The sequence below is a fragment of the Drosophila takahashii genome, chromosome 3R (genome assembly GCF_030179915.1).
Source record: "Drosophila takahashii strain IR98-3 E-12201 chromosome 3R, DtakHiC1v2, whole genome shotgun sequence".
Taxonomy (NCBI): Eukaryota; Metazoa; Arthropoda; class Insecta; order Diptera; family Drosophilidae; genus Drosophila; species Drosophila takahashii.
In genome coordinates this window covers 29,552,282-29,578,000 of record NC_091681.1, presented here as the reverse complement: position 1 = coordinate 29,578,000, position 25,719 = coordinate 29,552,282, and the positions used below count along the sequence as shown (strand labels likewise).

The window sequence follows — 25,719 nt, the reverse complement described above, 5'->3', positions numbered from 1 at the left end:
TTCTTGGCTAAGCGCTTTTAGCGGCTTTTTATTGTTGTTGCTTCCAGCCAGTCAGCCAGAGAGTTCGGGCTGCTTTCGTGTTGTTGTTGTGGTTGTTGGGGTGCTGGACTGTATTACTCGGTCAGTCGGTCTTCGAGAGGTTGTTGCCTGTTTTTGCCGAGAGATTCGAACGTTTTGCAACGCTGCCGCTGCTACTTTTGCTGCTTCTCCTGCCGATGTTGCTGCTGCACCGGCAATTGCAATGTGTTGCTGCTGTTGCTGTTGCTGCTGCCGCTGCTGCGTCGCTGCCACTGCAGTCGGGCTGTGAGCCGATTGCAATTTTCATCCTCTTGCAGTTTCTGTGCGACTTTCTTGCGGGACTGTTTGAGCTGGTTGCGACTGCGCGCTAAAAAAGTTCGCGATTCTTAGCATTTGCTTTTGGATTTTCTCGTTTCTCGCTGGCGAATCGCGTGCGCGGTTTTCGTTGTCGCGTGCGCGCGTTTCCAGGGCGTTTTGTGTGCGATTTTCGTCGCTATCGCGGGCCTGGCCAATGAACTGCGCGGATATCGAAATGGAAATGCTTTTTTCGGTTGGGGGGCGAATGAAAACGAAAATCCCGCCTGCAGCTGGCACTCAAACTTAATCTGTTACTGTGCGGCTACCTACAGGAAAATAGTGCTCGTAAAAAGTCTGGCCAACAGTAAAAAGCCATTCAGTGCGGCCATAAAACCAAATCAAAACATATATGCCAGTTTGTGGCCACAGATGCCCTATGCCAAGACAAGACTAGCATACATATAAAGTAATATTAACAAAAGACCAAACTCGTTTCGATCGGCGACAAAAGCAAAATCCAACAAAAAAACATAAGAGAGTATAAATAAATAAAACAAAAAAAAAGGTAAATTAAATTAAATTCATTTTTAATTACTCGCTGGCCAAAAGATCACATAAAGAGCGTGCAATAAAATATTTGTATCAGTAAATTAATTATATTGTATATAGAAAAACATGTTGCAATAAAGCGGTCTTTTAATGACACACAGAAATAAAGAAACAGAAACAGAGGCTCTAACCTGGCCGCCGATATTCAGTTTCAGTTCAATCTTCGCGTCGGGCTGAAAAACAAAAGACTTAGGCAACGAACGCGCTGCCATTTTGTGGTGTCATTTGTTTGCGGCAGATAACGGCGCTTCGGGCGCCTCCGAATTGCCTCCGAGTAGTGATAGCAGCCGTAACAAACTAATTGACAACTCAAATCCTGCCGAACCGCAAGGCAAAATAAAAAAATAAAAATAAAAAACCAAAAACAAAAAACAAAACGAATAAGAAAACGAAACAATTGTTAAACAACGTTTCGCCTGCCACTCGGACTGTCGGTTTGTCGGTTTGTGGACCTGGTCGGCAGCCGCACTTCAATCAAATCGCTGCGCTGCCCCAAACGACGACAATTGCCAAGTGTGCCGCTTAATGTCTTCAAATGCATTTCACCAACACAGGCTGGCTACTGCCGCTGCACAACAGCGAAAAAAGAAGCTGAAATAAATTTACATAAATATTTCACTTGCCAGTTTTTGCTGCCAACCACATCCGCGTTTCATAGATTGAGCCTGGCCAAGATATCTCGGTGTGTGAGTGTGGTATCGCGTGTGTTTTTGTTGCCTTACTTCTGCGCTCAGCGTTCAGCAAGGAGATTCTGGGGGAGATTCCAATTCCAATTCGAAATCCAAATCCAAATCCGAGCAAAGCGTATTTGCCCTGCCGCAGGTGAGTCGAGTTGAGTTTAGTTGAGTTGAACTCCGGTTCGAAGCGTTTTCCTCGGTTTTACGCGTTTGTAATTGCATTTTATGTGCAACTGCCGCCCATCAAGCGCTTGGCTCTTGGCTTTTGGCCAACGGAGATTTATCAATTAGCAGAGGCAGCGATTTCAAATACAATTAACTGACAAGTCAGCTGCCGCTTTTGTTGTTTGGCCATAAAACCGTTAGTTAAGGCATTTTTAACTACAATTAATTGCTATGGTTTAGAGTGAGAAACTACTGTGCGAGTGAAAATTCCAGCATGGCTCTAAAAATAATTTATCTCTAGTCCCCAGTCGCTAGCCTCTACTCGGGCTTATGCTAAAGCCAAAGTGCAAAAACAGCAATAACAATAATCAGAGTAAGCCATAATTACAAGTTCAGTTGGGCAATTTAAATAAAAACACTTCAACACTTTAACAATTGACGCGTCCACATTGTCGGCGGTGGGATTGGATTGTTGAGAGTCTTGTGATGCAATTTATTGGAAAAGCGATTTATTTTTTTCTTTCCTCCCGTTCAATTAAGAGGAAATACAGCTGTGAGCAAACGGAGTTTTTCTGTTTTTGTTTCATTTTATATGGATAATTACGATTGCATGGGGCATTAGTGTTGCATCTGGAGAGGAACTGGGGATGTTTGCCATTGCTGATGTTTTGATGTTTGGCAAATAATGGGGCTTTTAATGATTTATCAAATAGAGGTATATGTCTCGCTTTGACTAAACGACGCTTCATGTTAGTAATTACTGGTGTTCATTTGTACTTTTATGGGGGCATAAAAAATGATTTTGAAATTCTTAAGTATGCTTGCGGTGTAGAAAAATTATTAAGGCTTTTAATTATTTAGCTTTCAGTGAGGAGTGTTTTTTTATTTTTTTTTTTTTGTAACTACAAATTTAAGACACATTATCCCTTCTAATGAACAACAAAAGTAAATAGAACATTTTTTATTAATCGTAGTGTATTCAATTGAATACTTGAAACCCAAAACCAAACAGAACGCAAATTAAAAAGCCTAATCAGCTTTGAGGAAATCGCAATTCAAGAGTGAAAAAGAGGCTGGAATAATGTTTATAAATAAATATGCAAAGAATTATTTAATTCTCGATTCTCACAATTGCGAAACGCAAGTCACGAGATCCCCAGCCAGCAGGGCGTGTGCTTTTCAGGGGGCGGGGGGTAAGAGATTAAATAAAATTTATGGCCTGCAATGATGATGACGACAACAACAGCTGCAACAAAACAAAAAAAAAAGCAGCTACGATAACAACAATTGTTTAATTGCAGAGCTCTGACAAAGAAATCGCCAAGTGGCTGGGACAAAATGCGACAAATGAGTGCAAGAAATGCTGGCCGCAGTCAGCGATTCTTGGTAGTCTGCGAGTTGTTAATTGTGGACTCGGATGAGTCAACAAGAAATTTTCTTAATAGCTGTTGTTACCGTTGCAGTTTTTTCCTCCTTTTTTTAATTAATACTTTTTTCTGCCGCCGCTGCTATAATTTATGAACGTTTTTTTGCGGCCTGGCTGCTGCTGTTGGCTGTTGGCTGCAATTAATGTGACTGATTCAAAGCGTTGGTAGCGCGTTGCATTTGATTTGCTTGGCCAGTAATTGTGCTCATTATGCCGCTCCATTGTTGTTGCTATTGAGGTTTTTTGCCCGACGTACGCGTCATTACACATGTTGTCTAGACCAAATGTCTGTCCGTCTGTCTGTATGTCTGTTCGACTGCCTGTTCCACTGCCTGTTCGACAGTCGTTTAGTCAGTGAAGCTGTCAATCTAGTTGGCTGACGATTAGCCACCACTTGCTGCCCTTTGTCCGCACGATTGATTGCCGTCGATGATGACGCACTTGGTTGACATTTGATTGCTAGTGATGTCATCACCTCAAATGTCACGCATCCCGATCGCATCGAATCACCGGCTGGGCTAGGCTATCGTTCTAGCTGCAGCAAGTTCGTTGCCTAAGTCTTTTGTTTCGCCACTCCCACTAGCATTTCTGGCTTACACTTGCACCGCCATCGATTACCGCAACCCAAAAAGCAACCGTAATGAGGCATGCGCAAATATTTTGCCTATTACTCAACCCCAAACCAGCCAAGCAAACAGCACCGCCAACAATGGTCGAAAATCGATGACTATAAGACGTTAGCAGGCGCCAACTTATGCATGCATACGTTTTCAAGTTTCCCCCGAACCCATGGATACCCAAAACCATCCAGTCAGTCAGTCAGTCTTCTCGATGTGAAGAGTTTTCACTAATTTCAAGCCGCCGCCGAAACAAAACACGCGAATCGAACCGAACAGCGGCAACAACATCAACAATGATAGACAGTGCTGCATAAATAAAAGTAAATTTATGACAAGCAAAATATTTCTTGTCATGCCTATCAGATTACAAGATTTCTATATGAACCCGGGCCCGCTGACGATTCACCGCATAGCGCCTTGTACAAATTATATACGTGTTTTGTCCGTGTCGTTAGAGCATGATTACTGGCTCTCCAGACTCCAGCATGCAGCCTCCAGAAGAGACAAACCATACGGTTACATGTGGCCCAGTACATGACAAAGCCGTTAGTGTCATTTGAATGCGAATGTTGCAAATGTTACGAGTGCCTGGCAACGCCAGGTGATGAGGCTGTCAAGGAAGGTGTCCCCACTTCCATAAATCGCCGCCACAAACAGGCTTTGATAGAGCCGACATGGGTTTTAGGGAGAGGATAACGATAACCCATCGAAAACTGACCCAGTTTCTACGCCGACTGGTTAACCTTCACAAGTTCAACGCGAACAGTAGGAAGCTACATTCCCATCTATTTCGGTTAATTGTCTTCAAAGTTCGAGCATAGACCTCCGGCGGGGTGGGAAAAGTTTTTAGCCATTACAAGCCCAATTGCCAAACGAAAATCAATTTCACACATTACAACGGAAAACAGATCGAAACGAAACGGAAAAAAGGCCACGGAAATTCGAACTTCAAGCCGGCCACAAAGACGCATGAAATTGCTAATTGTGCGAATGAAGGGCCCAGCCTAGATTTGAAAAAAAATATTAAGAGCCATATACTTACAAATATAGGCAGAAAAACGCCGTGGGCCGCCACAATTACAATCGTAGCGAATTCCCAGGCAACAAAGGAAATTTAATTACGCCGCATGTGGCAGGGGCAGCCCTTTGAAATCGGTTTTGGTCTGTAATCAAGTGAGAAATTCCCAAAAGGCCTAATGAATATTTTTAATCGAGCAGAAAACTGGGCGTGATCGTTTTATTTTCGCCTGAGACCAAAGGAAAAATCGAATTTAGCTAAATATTAAACGCTAATGATGTCTGCGAAAGGAGGCCATCAGAAATTCAATTTTGGCAAGTGTTTTGTCACTCCGCGCTGAACAATGGGGAAAACTGACAGCGCTAATTAATTGCAATTAAAAATGCGCTTTTTTCAACTTCCCCTAATTGGCAGCCGCGAACTTGTCCACCGAATTCCGATGGCTCCCCAAATCGACTATTTCTCGACTTTATCAGCGCAAAGCCATCGAGCAGGCGAGCGGCCACATTCTATGTTTATTTAAATGGATAATTTGCTTAATTAATTTTCGACTTGGAACGCTTCGCATTCATCATTTTAATTAGCCGCATGTTGGGTTTCGAGCCTCGTCGTTTATAAATAATTTATAAATATTGATTTGACAAAGATGTGCGGCAATAAAAATCTGTGAGCTATTAATTAAGAAAACGCAGTTCGACGCTCAATGTCCAATATCGAACACTCAATATCGAATGTCCGCTGCTTGATGTCCGATGTGAGGAAGTTTTCGTCGCATTAATCTTTTCGACAGCTGTTAGCCAAAATTCCGCAGCAGGCGACAGCCATTAATTTCACTTTAATGGGCCTGCAACAAAAATCGCAATAAAAATAAGAAAAATGATACAATTATTGCTTTGTTTCCCTGTTTATTAGGTCTTACAAGCAACACCAGACAAAGGCCACAAAAGATCGAATCGAAATTAGTTTTCCTTTTGTTTTTTGCCAGTCAGTCCATTTCATTTGATTTATTTTCCCCTGCATCCATCGCCGCTGCGATTTGCATATTTCTCGTAGGTGGTTCAATGAACTTGCCGTGGGTCCGCGGGGGAGAAGTGTGCCCGGTGGGGGCGTCGTTAGATGAGGCGGCTGCGGTGGAGCTAGTGGTGCTGTGGTGCTATGGTGGAGCTGGTGGTGCTGAGACGGCGACACTTCCAGCGCTTTCGGCTTGATTTGGCTCGCCTACGCGTTAATTTGAGAAATTTGCAAACATTTGCATGAAATCAGAAACGAAACGAAATCAAAACAAAGCCAAAATTATACAAATGCGAAATGGACAATCAACCAGAAAATACCCTATTAAATAGATAAATATTATATGTAGTAAAACTAAATTTTTTGTTGAATAGTTTTGCAAAAATATAACCCACTTAAATATTTACAAAAAAACCTAAAATATTAACGAAAATTTAAGCAGTTATGGTTAAAGTTTATTGCTTTTTCTCCTTGTGCTATTTAAATTTTATTAAAATTAAACGCAGATTCATATCAATGTGTAAACATATTTTTTATGACACAGGTTTTTATGAAATTTTATTATACTCAATCAAAATCAGGTTTAAGACCCGCTGTCAACAAAGCTAAATAATGGTTAATGGTCTTTTTTATGTAAATGATATATTTTTGCAATCATCATTTGAGATAAATTGATCTTTAATATTTTCGAATAAACGATGATATTCATAGTTCGCACCATTTTTTAGGGAATTAATTTCCAGCTAAATGTTGAATTAAATACCTAATTATAAACATGAGCATTATAAAATTAAATAATTCATTTTAATATACGCAAATTAATAATGAAAATTCCTTGATCGCGAGCAGTTAAAAGATAAATATCCTTTTAGAAATACCTGCACAAGCCCATAAATATCCAGGGTAGCAATCGGATTGCACAATCGAGAAGTTGCTGGATGTGGCATTAAATAAATAACGCATTTGCGGAGCCATTGATAATGTCAATTTGGGCAGTCGGCAGGCAGACAACAATTGCAAACATTTTGCCAGCCCGGCAATTTCTATTAAAGCATTTTCCACTCGCCTAACGAGTTGGGACAGTCTGGGGACTTCCTTGGCTCGGCTTTGTTGGCTTTAGTTTTTAAGGTTTTAATTGCAATTGAGTTTCGACATGAACTGCGTGCATTTGCGCAATGATTTTCCCGATAGTCAGCAACATCCATGGGAAGCACAAGTAGCAGCAAGTAGCACCGGTAGCAGAAAACCAACTGCAGCTGGGATGTGAGAGTTTCTTGGCTAATTGATAATTTCATTAATTTATGCACTTGATGCCAACAAACTTTGGCCACTGATTGAGATATTGGCAAGCGGGAAATGCTCTGACAGCAATTTGCCTCCGTTTAGCATTGCTCGCTAATGACCGACTTGGCTCTGCCCCGAACCCATTATTAGCCAGGTCCAGCTCATATCCATTTATCTATATAAGTACCCATATATCTATCTATCTATCGATCGGACAACCTTCGCGCTAACCCCATAAATCCATTATTGCCTCAGTTCTTGTTACGCACTTGTTTGTGTGTAATCTAGAATGCTAATTAAGCTGCCGGCATTTGTTTAGCATACCTTGTGTGTGTTTTTGCACGCACTTTACATACGCAGGAGGTTGACTCGACTTGCTCTCGGTCTTGCATTAATTAATAAACGTCGTGATGTCGCTTTTGAAGTGTCTGTCATTATGAGATCAATTAATAGGAACAAAATTCTAGATCAAGGCGAAAAGCGACAAAAATGTCGCACAACACACGCGTGCGTGTTGTTATTGATCGGCATGCCGTAGATATGGACCCGGGATTTTTAAATCCGAAACCGAATCGGATATCGCCGCAGACAGCACGACGTTAACGTTAACGAGAATTATTACATCACCGCAACAGCCGACAGCTGCAGTAACGAAGGCAAATTGAATGGCCACACATCAATCATCCTTCCCAAATACACGCAGCTAATATTGCCATTTTTTTATGTGGCACCTTAAGTTTTATGCCAGAATGTAAAGACAAGAAAATCTTAATTTCAATTGACTTTCACCAAAACACACACATATTTCTCTCTTTAGTACACCAATAATATTTTTTTATTGATCATAGTTTCCCTCTTGCTTTTTTCTTGTTATATTTTCATTTTATCCTTAATCTTTTAACGACTCGCTCGGTGGTTTTCCATATTCGACAAGCTGGCTGCCTTTTTTCCCAGTGCACTGTAAATTTATTTTCAATTTAAAATAAACGCATTTTTTCACCGCCTTATATTGCTGTGGCTGCTGCGCTGCTGCTGCTGATGTTGTTGTGGCTGTTATAATTAATGTTGCTGATACGCGAAATGCTGTTGCTGTTTGTGGCTATTGCTTCGATTCGATGTTACAAAGTTGCTCGATTTCGGCGTTGGCCGCACTTGCCGCGTAGTTCATGTTCGTTGTACACAGTTGTTGGCGGTTTTATGTTACACACAAATATTTTTGTTATACGCTATTAAAAACGGAGCAGCAGCTACACAAATTTGCCTTGCAAATCCAATTTTCCATATGTACGCTCGAGCTTTTGAACTTGATTTTGAATCGACGTCGACGGCGGCGGCGGCGGCGGCATGACAAAAGTCACGGGCCATGGCCTGCAGAGCGAGGGGGCGGGCGCGGGGTCAAGTACAACCCGCTGACCAAATGCAGCTGCGCCTGTGCGTGAGAACTAGCTGGGGAAATAACAAAAACAAACAAGCAAAAACTGCCTTATATATATCAAGATTCGAGATTTTTGCATTAGAGGTTTCTCGCCTGTGTTTGTGCCTGTGTACTTGAAAATTGACGCCGCACGGCTAGCACGCATTTATTTGTTGTTGTTGGTCAGCACGGCTGGTTAATAAATTTCGCGATACTTATCAATTAGCATACGAATTACATGCCTTGCAATCATAAATAATGCGTGTTTCAAGCAGGAGGCAGAAATCAACTAGAAAACGCAAAAAGTACCCACCGCTATTGATGCATAAATTTTGATTGCATTTCGCGTTTTTTGCTTTTTGTTTTTTTTTTTCTATTTTCCTATCAATTTTGGGTGCATTTTAGATTCACTGTAATTTATAAACATTTCTACACACTTTTGACTCGAAGGTGCGTGTTCGATTTGCCTCCGATTAGGAATGACAAATAAACAACAAATCATGCGGCACGAAACGAATGACTTAGGCAACGAACTTGATGGCATGATCAAGAAGTCCGCAGTTGCCGGCTGAAGAGCTCCCTCTACCCACACACCGTTCGTTCCTACTCCCATTACCATTCCCGTTCTCACCGGAGTCTCATTGTTATGCTCGACACTTTTGCGCTATATTTACAAATTGGGCCAATAAAATGAACACCAAGACACCAGCGAGCCGAGACCAGAAATGTAAGGCCATAAAATCGAGCTGATAGCAATGGAAAAAACAACAGTCCACTGCTGATGAATTTTTATGCATGTTTATATGACGGTCATATAAAAGTCGCGTCTAGAAGTCAATGATTGTTTAATGAAAAAGCGGCTCAATCGTGTTCCCAGTCCGAGATTCGGGGCCTCAGGCGGCGGGGGAGTCATTAAAATGCCCAGCAAATAAATCAAAAAACTAGCTCCCAGCCACCACACCACTTGATTACGCCTGACCAAGCTGGCCAAGCGGATTCCGCCCGCTTCGTTAGCACATCACCTGCTGGGCCAGGGCAGCCACAAAGATGTCAATAATGCGCTAATCTCCAAAAATACTTATGGTCCGGATAAAGTTATTGGTAGCTTACGCGAGACACGAATATAAAATACCCCCTATGATCTGATATTGATGAGATTTTTGTGTTATTTATAAGAAGTAAGTTTTTTAGGAAGAGCATACTTAACTTCCAATTTAACTATTTTAAGGTAAAAATAGGAAGTTATAAACAAAACAATTGCTAATCGAACCCTATCAATACTTTTTGCACGTTTTTGCACGTTATACGTAAAACCTCCATGTTGTAGTTGCATTCGAGTTCTGTCACTACACATTGCTTAATGTTTGTATCGGCAACAACCGGCAACAAACCGCTGTGATGGAATTTGTTTTGCAAACTATGAACGGAATCGAATTAAGCGATAGTCAGCACACAATAGTCAAAAAAAATTAAGCAGATTGTTGCCTTTTTAGTCGTAATTTGCCAAAATGTCATAGAATAATAGACCGATTCAAGGAAGAACATTTCCTGCGGCTTTCGTCGAACATGAAAATTTCATTTTTGGAAAAGGGCTTGCCAAGCGACAAACCTGGTCGCAAATGCCTAACTTCTAATGAGGCAGGACCACGATTAAAGCGTAAGGTGGCATCTCAATTGGCGAAAGAAAAAGAAAATTCGATGCCATTAATTTGGCATGGTGCTTCTTGATGATAAAAATCTTGTATCTATTTTTGTACAAATTACACTGGCTTAAACTCTAATTGAGTACCAAAATTTGTCTCGTCATTTTTACCAAGAACTTATATAGAGCATAACGGGGGAAGAACATCTTTTAGTGGGCTACAGACATCTACGCAGAGCCAAGGTATTATTCACTCAGCTTGAGTGTAATGAAAATGTTTGCCATGGGATTACGATAGATAGATAGATGGATGGCTGGTTGGCGATGGCGATGGAGAGAGCGCTAAGCTGACACGGCGCTGGGCACGCGCTAAAACGTTTAGAAACCGAAAACGTTGATAAATCGATCTAAGCCGAGTTCAATCAACGCGCCATCTCACTCTGTAAGCCCCCTTTTGCCACCGCCCCCGTTAGCTGAGTGCTTATTGAATATTTGTGGGCTGGAGTCATGCCTCATATATGCTCGATACTTGCTCGTATCGCCTATCTGCTGCTCCAGATCTGGATATGAATCTGAGTCGCAATCCGAAGCCGAATCCGAATACGAATCCAATCTGGATCTGGCAATCGATTGCCGTGTTGTCAGCCGGGCGACACTCGGCTCCAATGATTTATGCGTATTTAGATACTTTTTGTTGTCGTTGGCAGGCATTTAACGCATGTAAGTGTGTGGGTGCCTGTTTTTTTTTCCGAGGCAATTACGCCCACAAACCGAATTTCGTTTTCGATGATATTGGCAGCGCATTTCGTTCGGAAATTCCCACATTTTTAAGTCTGACTCAAAGAAATTCGCAGAGTTTTATGGTTTTCTCAGTTCGCTGTGGCCTTTTGTCTCTCCGATTAAAGCTCTGCTAATTAAAAGTCAATAAAAATACAGGCAGCCGACTGCTCAGCCACCTGCCGACTCATCCGGGGGCCTTAGAGCCATGACTAAGTGACGGCAACTGCTCCTAATTGGCCACATGCCATGTGCCACTGAACGAGGAGCTCGTCCCAAGCCGTTGGCTCTCTCGTTAATTTGCCAAATTGCCGAAGATCTACACTGGCCAAAAGGGTTACGGGCCGAGTTCTTAACGATCTTGGTTGGGAATGCATAGTTTTTCCCCACTTTTAGTTGAGTGCAAGTTGGCTTATCGCTGCGAAGCTGGTCTCGTGGCTTTTATGATTTTTAAAAATTTAAGTCACGCTTTTGGCAATTAAGTGCCCCAACACCGACCGAGTGCAAGCCGTGGAGGCTGTGTGGCCTCCTTGGAGCAGGTGCTGCTCCTTTCAACGGAATGGAACCAGAGGGGTGTTGGCTGCCACTTCGACTCTGGGGCTTCCTTGTTCGCCAGCAGACCCCCGCTGGATCTGTATTTTCTCACCGCGATACGTTTGTTTGGGCGACATGAGTCGCATTTGCAATTATTTTGCGGCTCATTAAAGTTTTAAACACGTCTCTCACGTAGTGACGCGTCTGTCAGACGGCTGCCATGTAGTCGAGGCACCCTCTGCCCGCTCCCACACCCAATGGCTCAGTGGTTCAGTGGTTCGGTGGTTCTCTGCTCCTCCAGCCTGCGAAAATGTCATTAAAATCTCTGGGGAGTTTTACGGTTTTGGCTGCTTTGATTTCGCTCTGGCTTTGACTTCTTTTTCTCAACGTTTTTCGTTTGCGAAATCAAATAAAAGATTTCTTTTTTATCGCACAAGAGCTGTTTGCTGAGCTCTGTTGTTCGTTCGGCTCATGTCAGGTTTTTATTTTATGATTATTATATATATTTTTTCTTCTCTTTTTTTTGAAAATTGCCGTCGCCCCAACAAAAGACTTAGGCAACGAACCTGGTGCCCATTTTTTTGTGTATTTCAGCGCGGGTAATAAATGATTTATTTTGGCTTGTGTTTGCCGGCGCTGTCCATTGCAATTAGCTGCAGTTTAATTGAAACCGGAGCAATCGCCCAAAAATGCTTCAGCCGGAGCTGGCTCTTCCCCTATCTGTGAGGCCGATCAGCCAAGGCTGCGGTGTCAGGCTGCATTAATGTGTCGGCCTGGTTGCCTGGTTTTCTGGTTCAAGTACGTTTCCTTCGTTGACGTCGGGCAAATTCCATTTCATGGCCATTTGCATGGAAATCGCCTCGTCGTCTTCCGTTGTCAATAACGATTTCCATCATCATCATCATCAGCTGCTGTTGCTGCTCGAGCCGTCGCATCATCCTGTCCCCGGATTGGATTCGGGATCGTGTGTCTACCACTGAAAGTGGAATGCGAACCAGTTTGTGGCAGCTAAGATCGGATCGGATCCCCCTCCCCCAAAAGCCCCCTTTTTAGACCCCAAACTGGCGTGCAGTTTTCGCCAACTAATGAAATACATATATGCAAAAAATCAAACTAAAGACTTTGCCCCGTTATCAGCCGCCTGTATTTCTCGGAGTTCCCCCCTCCGCCCCTGCGCCACTCGACATTCCTCTTTGTTATACTAGTGAACATCAACGGAACGGTTTTCGGGTCTTTTGTCCCCAAAATAGTATGCATAATTTATGAGGCACAGCCCGTGGTTGCATCGCTTTATTATGCTAATGTCGCCGGTGGTAATTTGTTCATTCCGTTTCTGGCCAGCCGAGCTTAGTGTCATAATTAAGCGGCTAATTGATTTGTTGCAGGCGTTTGTTATTATTCCGTTTTATGAATTGATTGGTGATTAGTGATTAGCCAAGGCTCGCCAAGGTGCCAACAGCTTCATCAATCAATTAGCCACGCCGCGATGTATTTCTCCGATTGCCTGGTCCAAAAAATATGAGAGAAAAATAGAAGAAATAAATAAAACTAAAATACGCCCAGTCCAGACTAAACTGCGAATGCAATAATCGCAATCGCAATGAATTTGGCAATAGCTGGACACCCAAAAGAAACAGCAACGGAAATGCCATAAACCATATAAAAGAGAGCAATGATTAGAGACCGCGGCTTGCAAACTGCGACAGCGACAGCGACTTCGAGTCTTGAAGTCTCCAAGTCTCGAAGTCTTGACCACGTCGTCATGTCTGGCCTGACTTGGCCATAAGCTGTGTGTGCCCCCGCGAGAGGTCGTCCGGCCACAGAGAGATCCGGCTCGGGTTTGGGCCCAGACTCCGCGACTGCCAATGCGACTGGGCGATGCTTGTTACAAATATTTTAAAGCGCTTAATAATATGCAGTTTATTATTGTTATTGGCATCGTTGCGGCACATAAAACATGCAATTGGCATTATTAACGCCATCGGCTGGGGTCGTTTGACTTTTCGAGGGAGTCCGCAAGACCAAATCTATTTTATTTTATTTTTTTTTTTTGGGGCGTGTGTGGGAATGCTGCAATGCTGAACGCTGATTGATTATGCTCACTGGCCAACTGGCGTTTGCAATGTTTCTAATGCCTCGATTTCGATTTCCTAAGCAAAAAGCCAACCCAACCCAAAACTCTGTTCACACCTGGCCAGGGCATTAATAAACATCGAAATTAACCGCACTCTAATTAACAGAAATACATTTGAATATCGATATGCCGGTCCGACGGTCTGGGGTCGCATTCGGCACGCAAGCGACATTGATTGAATCAAAGGAAACGAGCCGTTGCTGGCTAATTAAAAGCAAAAGTGTTGCTAATAAATATTTTTATATAATGGCTTAATAAAGTGCGTGATTCGGCCGGGATCTGCTCTAGCGGAACGCGAGTTGAATAATAAAGCTCATGGCTCCCTGCTCTAAGCACGATTATGAATGCGAATAGGATTCGAGATTGAGGTGGAGTTTGAATTTGAGTCTGAGTCTGAATTTGAGGTGCATTAGTCTAATGAGCGGGCCGAAAAGATTTGCGTGACTTGCCAAAAGTGTTTCTTTTTTATTTTGCCAAGCTGTTGGCTAATTCTTCAACTCCTTGAGCAGTGGGCGTTGTGTGGTGTAAACTGGAGTGCATTTGGTTTTGGGCCGACAAGAAATTAAAGTCAACCTCATGGGGGCATTTTCACAGAAAAACTGCAAATAAATCGTTTAAGTCCATAAAAATCACAGGAATACAACTTATATTGCCTCTTTATTTTCCTAGTATTTTTTACTATCAATAAACTAAATAAAAATCTTTTATAATAAAATCTTTTCAAAGCTGTTAATTAGTTATTTTATGTTTTTAAACGTAGCTCTGTAATTTGCTTAAAAGGCCTATGGAAATTTCCATTTTTTATTTAAGTTGTTTTAATGTGAATTTTTTTTGGGAAACCAATTTAACTAATCGAAATCTGTTCATACGAAACCCCAAACTTGTTCTATCTCGTATAAGCCAAAATCCAGATTAAGCAATTAAAAGAGTCAGCACAATCAAACCGTTCAATGAATCCGAATCCAAACGTCTGTTAATCCCAGCCATTTGCAGTTTCCACACCAATTTTTGGCTTTTATCTAGCGGTTCACCTCTTTTCGAGTGCATCTCGTGGTGTGAGAGATGCAATATATTTCTGCACTGCCAGCTGATGACTGATTTCGATTTCCTTATTGCCAAATTGCTGGCTTTCAAGTATGCCGCCATTGCCGCCGACGCGTCGCTAACTGCGTGCAAATGCGGCGGCAACGCGGCGTATGCGCATTTTTAATTGCCCCAACATGTTGCAGCGAAGATTGGCAGCCCCGCTTTTATGTTTTTCTTGTTGTATTTTTTCTATAATTTTTTTCTGTGCTTTTTTGAGGCAATCTACCTCTCTGTCAAATCGCTTGCGGCGCGGCAAATTAAAATTGACATTTGAACAGCTCCAACTCCGCCGCGTTAATTTCAAATGGCTCACCATTTTTGGCCTGGCAGGCGTTTACTTTTTTATTTTCGCGCACTTTATGAATTATCAATATGGAGCCGCCGCCCCGCGGATGACACAAAATGTGAACTGTTACTGGTCAGGCTGCCGCTTTTGGTCTTTTTCGGCGGCTTTTCGCAACGCAGGAAATAGTTTCCATTGCTGCCGCTCCATATAAGGTCTAAGTATTTGCCAAATCACACGCCACACGGTCCCCCAAAGACAATGCCGTCGTCCAGTTTGGAGCAGAGCAATCTTTGGGGTATTCCAAGTCCAAAGGGGAAGGTGGTAGGGGGATGCTGGGCTTCAAAGCTAGAGCTCTGGTCACGATTTTAACATTTTTGAGCATGCGCAGTGCGCACCCCAAAATTTTGCAGCGTTTGCCCATTAATTTTCATTGAAAACGTTTTCATATTTTTGCCACAGTTTTCTCGTCGTTGCCCAGACTCGATTGCTGTGCAGTTGCTGTTGTTGTTGTGGCCACATTTTGGTATAGCACAATATTTTCATTGTAGTGTTTTGGCATATATTTATGTGCCGTAAAATATGCGATCAAGATAGCAGCCAGGACCAGGTCCAACCCATGGCCCAGACTGGCTTTTCCAAGTACTCGACCAACTACTGCCCACATGTGCACTCATAAAAAATGCTAAACTTGTAGCACAAGGGTTAATTAAAATTTGCAGAACTTTTAAAAACTGAATAAAAAGTATAAGTTATTTATTTAATTTTTTCTACTTTTTTTCTTAAATCAGCAATATTAATCAAAATTCGAATATTTTTTTAAAATTCTTAAAAATACAAATATTTTCTAGGATAGGATAAATAAATTTCTTTTAGTGCTACCTCTGCTGTTCAACTTTGCACTTCAATTGCGGCCCGTATTTTGGGGGCGCTGGTGCAAATTAATGGATTCATTCAGCATTTTGGCAGCAGCCGTTCCGCGGCGAAGTTCAATGTTTATGTTAACAACTTGGCACCTTTTGGATGGCCGCGGGTGCTGGCGGAGGGTGTTCCTCTTTTAATTGAATTCCCTGTTTAATTTATCAATCAGAGTGTGGCCTTTGTTAATTAAAGACCGACTGGCTTAAATGCTGGCCAAATTAGCGGCCAACTAGCATGGTCATTTGGGACGCAGTCAGGAAACAAAGAAACCACAAATTGACCGGGCTGTTATTGTCTGTGTTTTTTTTTTTATTTTTTATATTTGGGTTTTTTATTCTCCTATTTTTTCGGGGTGTGGACCAGGGCGAGTCCCTGGCTCTGCCGAGAAACAAATGCTAATTATATGGCTACCGAGTACGTTTCCCTCCGTACGAGGCTCTTATTGATTCTCGACGCTGGGCAAGGTTATGATTTCTCGCTCGCTGCTTCTCTTTCTGTGCTCCTCCAGCGGCGACCACGCCCCTTTAATTGCCACCTAGCATTTAAGTTAACTAACTGTTCATAAATAGTTATGGCATACACGGTCAGCCGGGCTTTTGAGCTCAAAACTGCAAAGCTGAATACCCGGCTGCGCCCACAAAACCCGGCCAAAGCGCCGCTCAGTACGGCAATCTGCAGTCATTGCAGGCCAACTTCGCAGTGCTTTTTTCTTTAGGTCTTGCCATTGTTAGCGCAACAAATTTATTTTCCCACTCTCGGCTGGAGCTGTTTTTTTTCTACAGACTTCGCTGCTGTGCCACTGCTGCCATTGCCTAAACAAAAATTAGTTAATTTAGCGCATTTTGCTGGATTTTAGCACTGCTGCTGCCAATTTGATTTGCAGGCCAATTGCTGATTGCTTTATTAACCGTTAATTCGCCATGCGAGCCATGTCCTTGGTCCAAAAAATATGGCTTCCGCAATTCATAAACAAAGAAAATCGAAAATTATTAATGGATTCTAGAGTAAATATTGGGATTGGTTAAAATGAATTTCAATATTTTTACCTGCAGCTAAAAAGGAGCACTTAATAAAGTCCATTAATTCAAAATCGATGTCTATTAAACTTGCAGATTTGGCAATAAACATTAAAAAATATTTAATGCTTTAGAGGTGCTTAAAAAATAAATGCATGCACTGGAAAACAAATTCATTCTAAAAGGGGTTTATCTCATATCCTAGCATATCTTAGATAAGAGACGTAAAATCAAGAAACATGTTGAGCTGAGTGGAGTAATTTTATTTTTTTTCCATTTGATTATAATCTTAAATCAAAATTAATTAAATATATTTATTGCAATTTTATTGACTATTCTAAAATGTAAATAAATTCACAATTCAGTAACTCCCATTTCCTCTATCGCTTATAATGATGCCCCGTTCCGGTTCCCATGGCCAGCTCTATTTTCTCCTTAATTGAATTATGCGTCTGGGCTTTGAGATTGGTCCAGAGTTGGGCTTCCCACCTTCATAAATTTCCCATATGCAAAGCGGAGCAAATGCAGCCAGATCTCAGGCTCCCAGGCATAAATCAGACGACTCAAAGGAGACCCCACACAACTGAACAATTGAACCCGAGGGGCGGCTTCTCCATTCATGCGTGGATTGTTCAGAGCTGCCCCAACATTTGGAGGTGTCGTTTATGCAAATGCGCCACGTCAAATGCCACAAAAAAACCAAAAAAAAACACCGAACACGCCCAACATGTCGCAGTGGATGTCAGAGGGCGTATATAGTGGGGCCTAATTGCCCCGATATCTTGCTGGGATATGGAGTAGGTTCCATTGTGATGCTGAAATCGGAATCGGGGCTAAATGCAGTCGCTGGCTGGCGAATGACTGAGTGTGTGAGTGGCGCATTTGCATAAATTAAGCCACTTGAAGTCGATGCGAATATCGATGCCGTGTGTCAATCAGCGGCGCATGCAAATCAATCAGCCGATGGACAAGTTATTCGTCATACACCTGACAGTTGGCCACAATTTATGGGCCAGCAGCAGGCCACTTAACAAGCCAAAAGCCACAATAACAATAACAATGGACATAATAAAAAAAAACAAGCCACAAAAAGTGCTTCAGTGGGGTATGCATTGCTTTCGATGCGTCGTTAAGAGATGCGTTAATCACATTTATTTATATCTATTTATGGTCACTGAGTGCCCTCCCGAAAAAACTAAAAAAGCCAGCCAACAAAAAGTGAATGGTTTTTATGCTGAGCCATACATCAGCTGCCCCGACGACTGGTACCATCCCATACAATTATGACTTTACACTTTGTGCCACCTTTTGGGTGGTTTACGATCCGGCGGTCAGCGTTTTATGGCCCATCGTTTAGCCCCGGCTAATGGCTGTTAGCTTTGAAAAAGTGTTGACACTTTGCCTCAGACCCCAGGCCCTCTTCTGTAAGCCAAAATATCAATAAAAGCTCGTAAAACGTAAGCCTCTCAAAGAAGTTGCCAAAAAATAAAAAATAAATAAAAAACGATCTGGGTCTTGTCTGCTTCCGCTTCTCGTCCAAAGGAATCTAAGAGCTGGCATCTTGTTAATGCTGTGCGAAGACGGGCCACAAAAGGGAGCAGGCTCGTGAACCGACTTAGGTATTGTCAGGGGATTAGGCATTAGTTGAGACTTGTTCTCGGCTTGTATGTGAGAGATCTGCATACGAATTATTACGATCTACGGCTTTGAGTGGGCTGGCGGAGAAATCGTGAATGAACCGTCGATCGAACAGAAGTCATGAATGAAAACGCTGCCTTTGTCAACACTTTTACTATCTGGGGCCCCGAATAAAAAAATATTCATTCACTAAACCCTTTAGGATTTCTCTCTATTTGGTACAAAAAACGCGAGCACCTCACCAACTTTGTTGCGCGCATTTCAAAGACAGGGACCCCACCCATTGGGAAACCCATAAGGAAAATGTTAAAACACCAGAAAAAAACACAGAAATAAACGCTCAACCATTTTGGCAATTTGGAGCAGAGCAGGCTGTTGCAGAAATGTTGAAATACTTAACAAAATCCACAAGTAACGACAACAATAAAAAACAAGAGAGAACGCTATAGTCGGGTTGGTGTCCCGACTATCTAATACCCGTCACTCCGCTAAAGGGAGTGCGAACGCTGTGTCGGGTTGATGTCCCGACTAAAATTCGTAACTCAGCTAAAGGGAGTGCGAGGGAGATAGATATATGTTGACAATTTATAAATCGTATAACTTTTTAATGAATGGTCCGATTTGAAAAATGTCTTCTACATTTCGATAGGTATAAATATACACAACAAAATTGCATTTATATTTCTCGGAAATCTTTAAAGATGTGGGCGCAGGACCCATTTTAAAATCGTTAGTGGGCGATTGTGGGCGTTAGAGGGGGCGTGGCGCTCGGCTAAAATAAACTTGCGCTGCGTAGGAAGCCAAAGAATATGTGTGGGAAATCTCAACCTTCTAGCTTTTGTAGTTTCTGAGATCTCAGCGTTCATACAGACGGACAGACGGACAGACGGACAGACGGACAGACGGACAGACGGACAGACGGACAGACGGACAGACGGACATGGCTAGATCGACTCGGCTAGTGACCCTGATCAAGAATATATATACTTTATGGGGTCGGAAACGCTTCCTTCTAGCTGTTACATACTTTTGCACGAATCTAGTATACCCTTTTACTCTACGAGTAACGGGTATAATAAACGAACGTTTTTATAGCTTTTCAATTGATTTTAAAGTTTTTGGCGTGCAGAGCAATAAATAAAACTGCGTACGGCGCATTATACAATAATAAATCTTCGGTGGACCCAGTCCCAAAGTCGATATGCGAGTGTGAGTATGAGTGCGAGTCTGAGTGTGAGTGCACTTGTGCGCAGATATTCGCAGGTATTCACAAAAAGTGGGCGTGCTGCGTGTTTCGTTGTTGGCAGCGCACTTTGCGCATTAAAATGCCGCGCATGCGTGCCAAAGTGTTGCAACGTCAGTCAGCCAACTGAGCTAAGTTGCCCCGCTCCCTTCGGCAGGATGTTGAATGTTGGTTGGATACTACAGATCATGTTGAGCAATATTCCCAAGCACTTCTGATCGGAAGCGTTCCCCTAACTCCCTCCGTCTCCCTTTCCCTCTCTTTCTCACTAGCGTAATTAATGCCGCACTTTTATTCATAATAAATTCACTTTAAATGCATGTTTTCTCGCACATTAAAAGCGCATAAATTAAAAATCAACACCCAAATGCGTCAACAGGCGTCTCGCGAGCTGCGTGTGGCAGAGTTTCATGGGCTTTCGGCGGGGCTTTTGGCACAGACGTGGCCGTGGCCATGGCTGCCTCATCACTCATACGCAATGAAGACATTTATATGGCAAAAGCCATTTAGCGCCGGCATCGTTGTCGTTGACGCTTCTTTTTGGCGCCACCAGTAGCGCTGGCTTGAGGCAGGGGTGTGGCAGCAGGGGGGGCTTTCTAAAGCGTGGGTTAAGCCCCCAGGCAATCACATCTCAATTTTAAGTGCCATTAAAAATGCTGAGTATGATATATTAAAAAGCCACTCTCATCAATGATTTCCCACCTCAATAAATGTGTTTAAAAATGGTTTTCCTTTTATGTTCCAATAATAAATCACATTCTCTTGAAAATTAAAGGGAAATTGCAAAGTTATCAAAGTCCTATTAATATTAACCAAAAATTTTAAAAAGAAACCATTCAATTTTAATAGGAAAATGGTAAAGATATTATGACCACGGTTTTTTTATGTTCAATATATCTCACTTAAATTTTCAAAAGTCATCATAAAATTCGGGGATGCCCAAGTAACCTTTTGGGAAACAAGAGAAAATTTTGGCTAAATCTGAGGTACAAATGGTAAAATTTATCAATTAATTTTGAAATGCCCTTTGATATCAGATAGCATGATATATTCACCCTGCAAGTATTTTCACCCCCTCTAAAGCACGCCCCTGCTTTTGGGCCTGCTCACGCACTGGCCAGCTTCTTTTGGCCATCCAGCCTCCATCCTCCATTCTCCATCCTATTGCTTATCTGGGGGACTTGGCCATTTTCTAGCCGCCACATCACAACACAGCACACGCAATGGGCGTCGCCAGGCACCTGTTGCTGCGGCAGCACTTGCTCTTGTCGCCCGATGAAATCAGAGCAAGGCGAGACCGAGACACAAGGTGCCTTTTCGTATCTGTGAGTTGGCTGGCTCTCCACGGAGACCCAGCATACATGTATCTATGTGTTGACAGCGAGTTGTGCGTTGGCTTCGCCTGTGGAACATGTTAATTCGAACGTTGCATAAAGAGGGAAAACGGAGTAACGCTACATGGCGGACCGTTGCAAGCTGGAAGCTGCTCCTTATTTTATGTAATTGCCAACTAAACACTTTCGGCCGCAATCGCATCCACCGGTTCCCCCTTCTGTCACCCCCCTTCGATTGGAAAATGTGGATCGTCGTTTATGTCTAATTAAAATTGCTCTGCGTGCCGGGCGTGCCAAACGCTAAACTAAACTAAACTGGTGCTGTTTTTGTCTTTGGAACGGGCTGTACTTATATGTACTTATATGTTAAGTGTGCTGATTTGTATTAATTATAACGCTTTAATGTCGCTTCGCTTGAAACTATTTGCAGTGCACACACAACTACTGGCATTTCCTGCGCTAACACATTCTTCCTGCTCCACTGGGGCCGCTGGGGCAGCAGCCAAAGTAAGTCAATAAATCTATGCAAAACTTATTATAAATCATATGACAAACTGCGAGCGGGCACTTTTAATTACCTGTTTTGCCACACTGAGCCAGCTAGCTTAATAAGCCGCCTTAATTTGGCTTAATTTGCGGGCGGCCACAGGGTCGTATGAGTAACGTTTAATTGCAGGCCAAAACAAAGGCGGCCAGCCACTCGCAAGAATTTCAGCTGGAATTGCTCATTATGAACGGGCCATTCCTCGGAAATAGCTCCCAGTAGCTGGCCGCAATAACAATAACAATAATAATAATTAAAAACCGATTTTTTCTTCTTTTTTCTCTTTGTTTTTGTTGGTCTGGCTGGGCCGTAAAACAACAACTAACTGGGCTATAAACACATGCCTCATATGTAAGTGTAGGTGCCTGCTATATAAATTTGCTTAGTCAAGCGACCATAAACGGTGCCCAAAAAAATAATAATAACAATAATAAACTGGGCGCAGCACAGAAAATTAAAAACATATAGATCCACAAAACAGATTGCAGCCAAATATTATTGCAATTAATAATTTAGCAATAAAATTTAGCACCAGGCGCTGGAATTATAACAGCGGCGATTAACAATTAAGCCTTGCCACTTAGGCAGATGCCAGCAGCAAAAAAATGTTTTACAAAAGAAACAACAACTGCAATGGCAAAAAATGTCTGTCCAAATTTTTTTGCCTGCCGCATTAGCAACTGCAATTGTTGCTGCTATTGCCGCTGTTGCCGCTGCTGCTGCCACTGGGGTTAGGCAACAATTAAGCAATTTTCATAATTACAAACAATGACCAATTTTTTGACACGCTTGCAAAGCGCGCAAAATTTTTTTGATTTTAACCAGCGGCAACCTGCAGCGCAGCAGCAGCAGCAACCTGCAGCGCAGCAGCAGCAGCAACCTGCAGCGCAGCAGCAGCAGCAACCTGCAGCGCAGCAGCAGCAGCAACCTGCAACAACAACGGCCAGCAGCAACATTGCCGCTGCAAGTGCAACAGCAACTTTAGCGGCGCAAAACGCTGATTTGTGTCTGGCCGCCAGTTGATGCATGTTTAATCAGGTTTGGCTGCAGAATAAAAGGAAATTTAACTCAAAGTGTTTTTGGTGTAAAACTCCATGCAAAACGAATACAATTGTGGCCTTAGGGACTGGATTTTTACATGTTCTACTATAGCTTTTCATGGAATTTAGTTTATTTATGCAAAAGAAAAATTCTTAAGGTATATTTGTTTTTTTTTTATTTTTCTATGTATTGAAAAAAAGGTTTCTATGATTAAAGTAAACTTAGGGATACTTTTTGTTGTTTTATACAAAAAATTAAATGTTTAAAAAAAGTTTTACTTATATCACTATGGACGGCAGTCCATGTAGTGACGAAGCGCACCAGGAGAGTGTGCGAAGGCGACTACTATATATACACGAAGAAATGAAAATCTGCTGTGATAGTCAGATCGTAATGAGTAATACACCAATCGAAAGGTATTGCAAAAACTTAAAGGATTGCATACCAAGACTTTAAGAAAATCAATTGGATTGAGAGAGAGAGCGGTGAAAGTGAAAAAGTAAAAATTTAGAAATTTGGAGCTGTTGGGGCCGGTGGGGATAAATGCCCCCTCGCAATGATTTACTTGTATTCCTTTTGAAAATACCCGTCGAATGAGGGGTCATTTGTCAAAATCCGACGCTCCGTTCAAAAGTTATAGCCAAAATAAGATTTTCTTCTTCTTCCCAAAATGAAAATTTAATTCTGTTTGTCAGTTTGTCCACTTGTCCACTTGTCCAAAACATGTTTTTTAAGTTCTGAAAATTTGATATGACGTTCATCACATCGATATAAAAAACTTTTGTTCTACCACTTTTGGAAAAACTCGCTAGTTTAGCGGGAAAACAGCTATAAATAGCTAAAATTCGGAAAGCCGTAACTTCTATACTACTAAAGCTACAGACTTGTGCTGCATCTCGTTTGAAAGGTATTTTGAAATGCTATAAACGCCTTCTATATGCAATTTGTGTAAATGTAATAGTTAAAAAAATATGAACAAAAGACAATTTTTTAAAACTTTTTTTTTAGCTTTTTTTTATTTTTCTCAAAAACGGCTCTAACGATTTTCTTTAAAACCTTAAACTGTATAGCCCTTGAGATTCCTTAAATTTTGGTATATAACACATTACTGTAAAAAGTCACGTTTAATAGTTATTTTTATACGAAAATAGCCACTGTTGCCAGCTCGAACAATTAACGCTCCCTGAGTATTGAATTTTGTGGGAGGGTATCCGAACTGTATTTTAGGGTCATGGAATCAGTAAATTTGCACTTAAGAGTTCCATATAGGAATCTTTTGTTCTACGACTTTTGGAAAAAGCCGCTACTTTAGCGGGAAAGAGCTAAAAATAGCTAAATTTCGTTAGTTTGTAAGTTCTACACTACTAAAGGTACAGACATGTGCTATACCTCGTTTAAAAGGTATTTTGAAATACTTCAACGCCTTTTTAACTCAATTTGTTAAAATACAATAGTTTAAAAATTATGATTGACCAATTTAAATTTAAATGTATATATTAGCTCCTATGAGAGCAAAAGTAAACAAACAAAAACTTCTGATATCAAATAAAAACACCTCTTAACGAGGTAAAAAACTAGTGACGACCGCACCTTCAACATACAAAAGTTCTGATATCAACATTTGTGACGAAAAATTATTACACTCGTCATTAAATAGACTTTCTAATATTTTCTCATTCGGCACGCTGCAATAGAAAATGCCTGTGAAGGGAAAAAGGTTGGAATAGTTTGCTAGGGCGGGCCGAATGAGAAAATATTAGAAAGTCTATTTAATGACGAGTGTAATAATTTTTCGTCACAAATGTTGATATCAGAACTTTTGTATGTTGAAGGTGCGGTCGTCACTAGTTTTTTACCTCGTTAAGAGGTGTTTTTATTTGATTTTCATATATTATATCATATTATCATAATTTTTTTTTAATTGAAAAATATTCTTTAAAGCTTAAATTTCCCAGCAAAATAAGGACTTTTTCCAAGTGCACCAAAGCAGAATCAAGAGTTTCGCTTGTAAGTAGCCAAATTTCCCAAAAAGCGCATGTTCACATGTTAAATGGCCCGCTAACAATCCGAGGGGCTGAACAGACAGGATAGGGGATATCTCAGCTTCCACCTGACAACAATCACGTGCCCAGCAAATGTGCGGCAGACAATTGACCAGCGGCTGCCACCGACGTGTCGTGCATTAGAGCTGCGATTGTAGAACAGAGGGGCGGGGAACCGGACCGATTTATATAATCAGCAGCGACACAAAACGTGGCAACACACGGCAAATAATTCGCCGCTTTGGGCAATCTAAAACAATTTGCGTTTTGTGTATCGGACAGGGAAACACCGAAAATGTACGAGAAACGATTGCAGTTCGAGTCTCAGCATTTTGCGTGCTGTGAGATTGGGCAACTTGGCTGTCCAGTGGGTGCAGTGCAGCGGTTTTTTACTCTATTTTTTTCTTTGCTGAACTGGAGACATCTGAGCCACGGTGTCCCACCCGCAATTAATGCATAATAATTGCAAACGAAAACCGAGTCGAGTCAGCGAATCGAGCTGCCACAAAGCGCGGCAAGTGTTGCGAATGCGAATGCGAGTGCCGGCCACAAAGTCTCTAGGGTCTTCGCCGGCCACACGATATTAAACAATAATTGTAACTGTAAAGTGAGCTTAACGTGAGTGCATCAAAGCATAATCTCTCTTGCAACAGAGACACAGATACGGAGGCACAGAGCTATAGATATAAAGATATATAGATACAGATACAGATAGAGATACGGGGCGCAGACGGATGGAAGCCAAAGCGCAGACTGTAAAACAAAACACAGAAAAATATTCATTGAAGAAAAAAGCCAGCCAACAGACAGTCAGACAGACAGACAAACCGAGGAGTCAAGAAACTTGGCTAGTACGTAAAACATACCGCCTTATAATTAGAGCAGAAATTCTGACGTTTCTATTTCAATTTTCCAACAAACGCCACGCAAAACTGCCACGCCGAG

The 25,719-nt window shown here is 41.9% G+C and overlaps 1 protein-coding gene across 3 annotated transcripts in view; it reads left to right on the top strand.

Moving 5' to 3' along the window:
- The first annotated feature begins 1,676 nt into the window (after window positions 1–1,676).
- Window positions 1,677–25,719, top strand: part of LOC108069847 (zinc finger protein 853) — a 68,342-nt gene continuing 44,299 nt past the window's right edge. The window contains exons 1-2 of one of the 3 annotated variants that reach the window (XM_017160105.3): window positions 1,677–1,746; window positions 21,578–21,654. The gene's annotated coding sequence lies outside the window, so the exon portion shown is untranslated. Of the gene's footprint in view, window positions 1,747–19,650; window positions 19,780–21,577; window positions 21,655–25,719 lie in introns of those variants that run through there. The other 2 variants (XM_070217514.1, XM_070217515.1) reach the window with 2 other exon arrangements.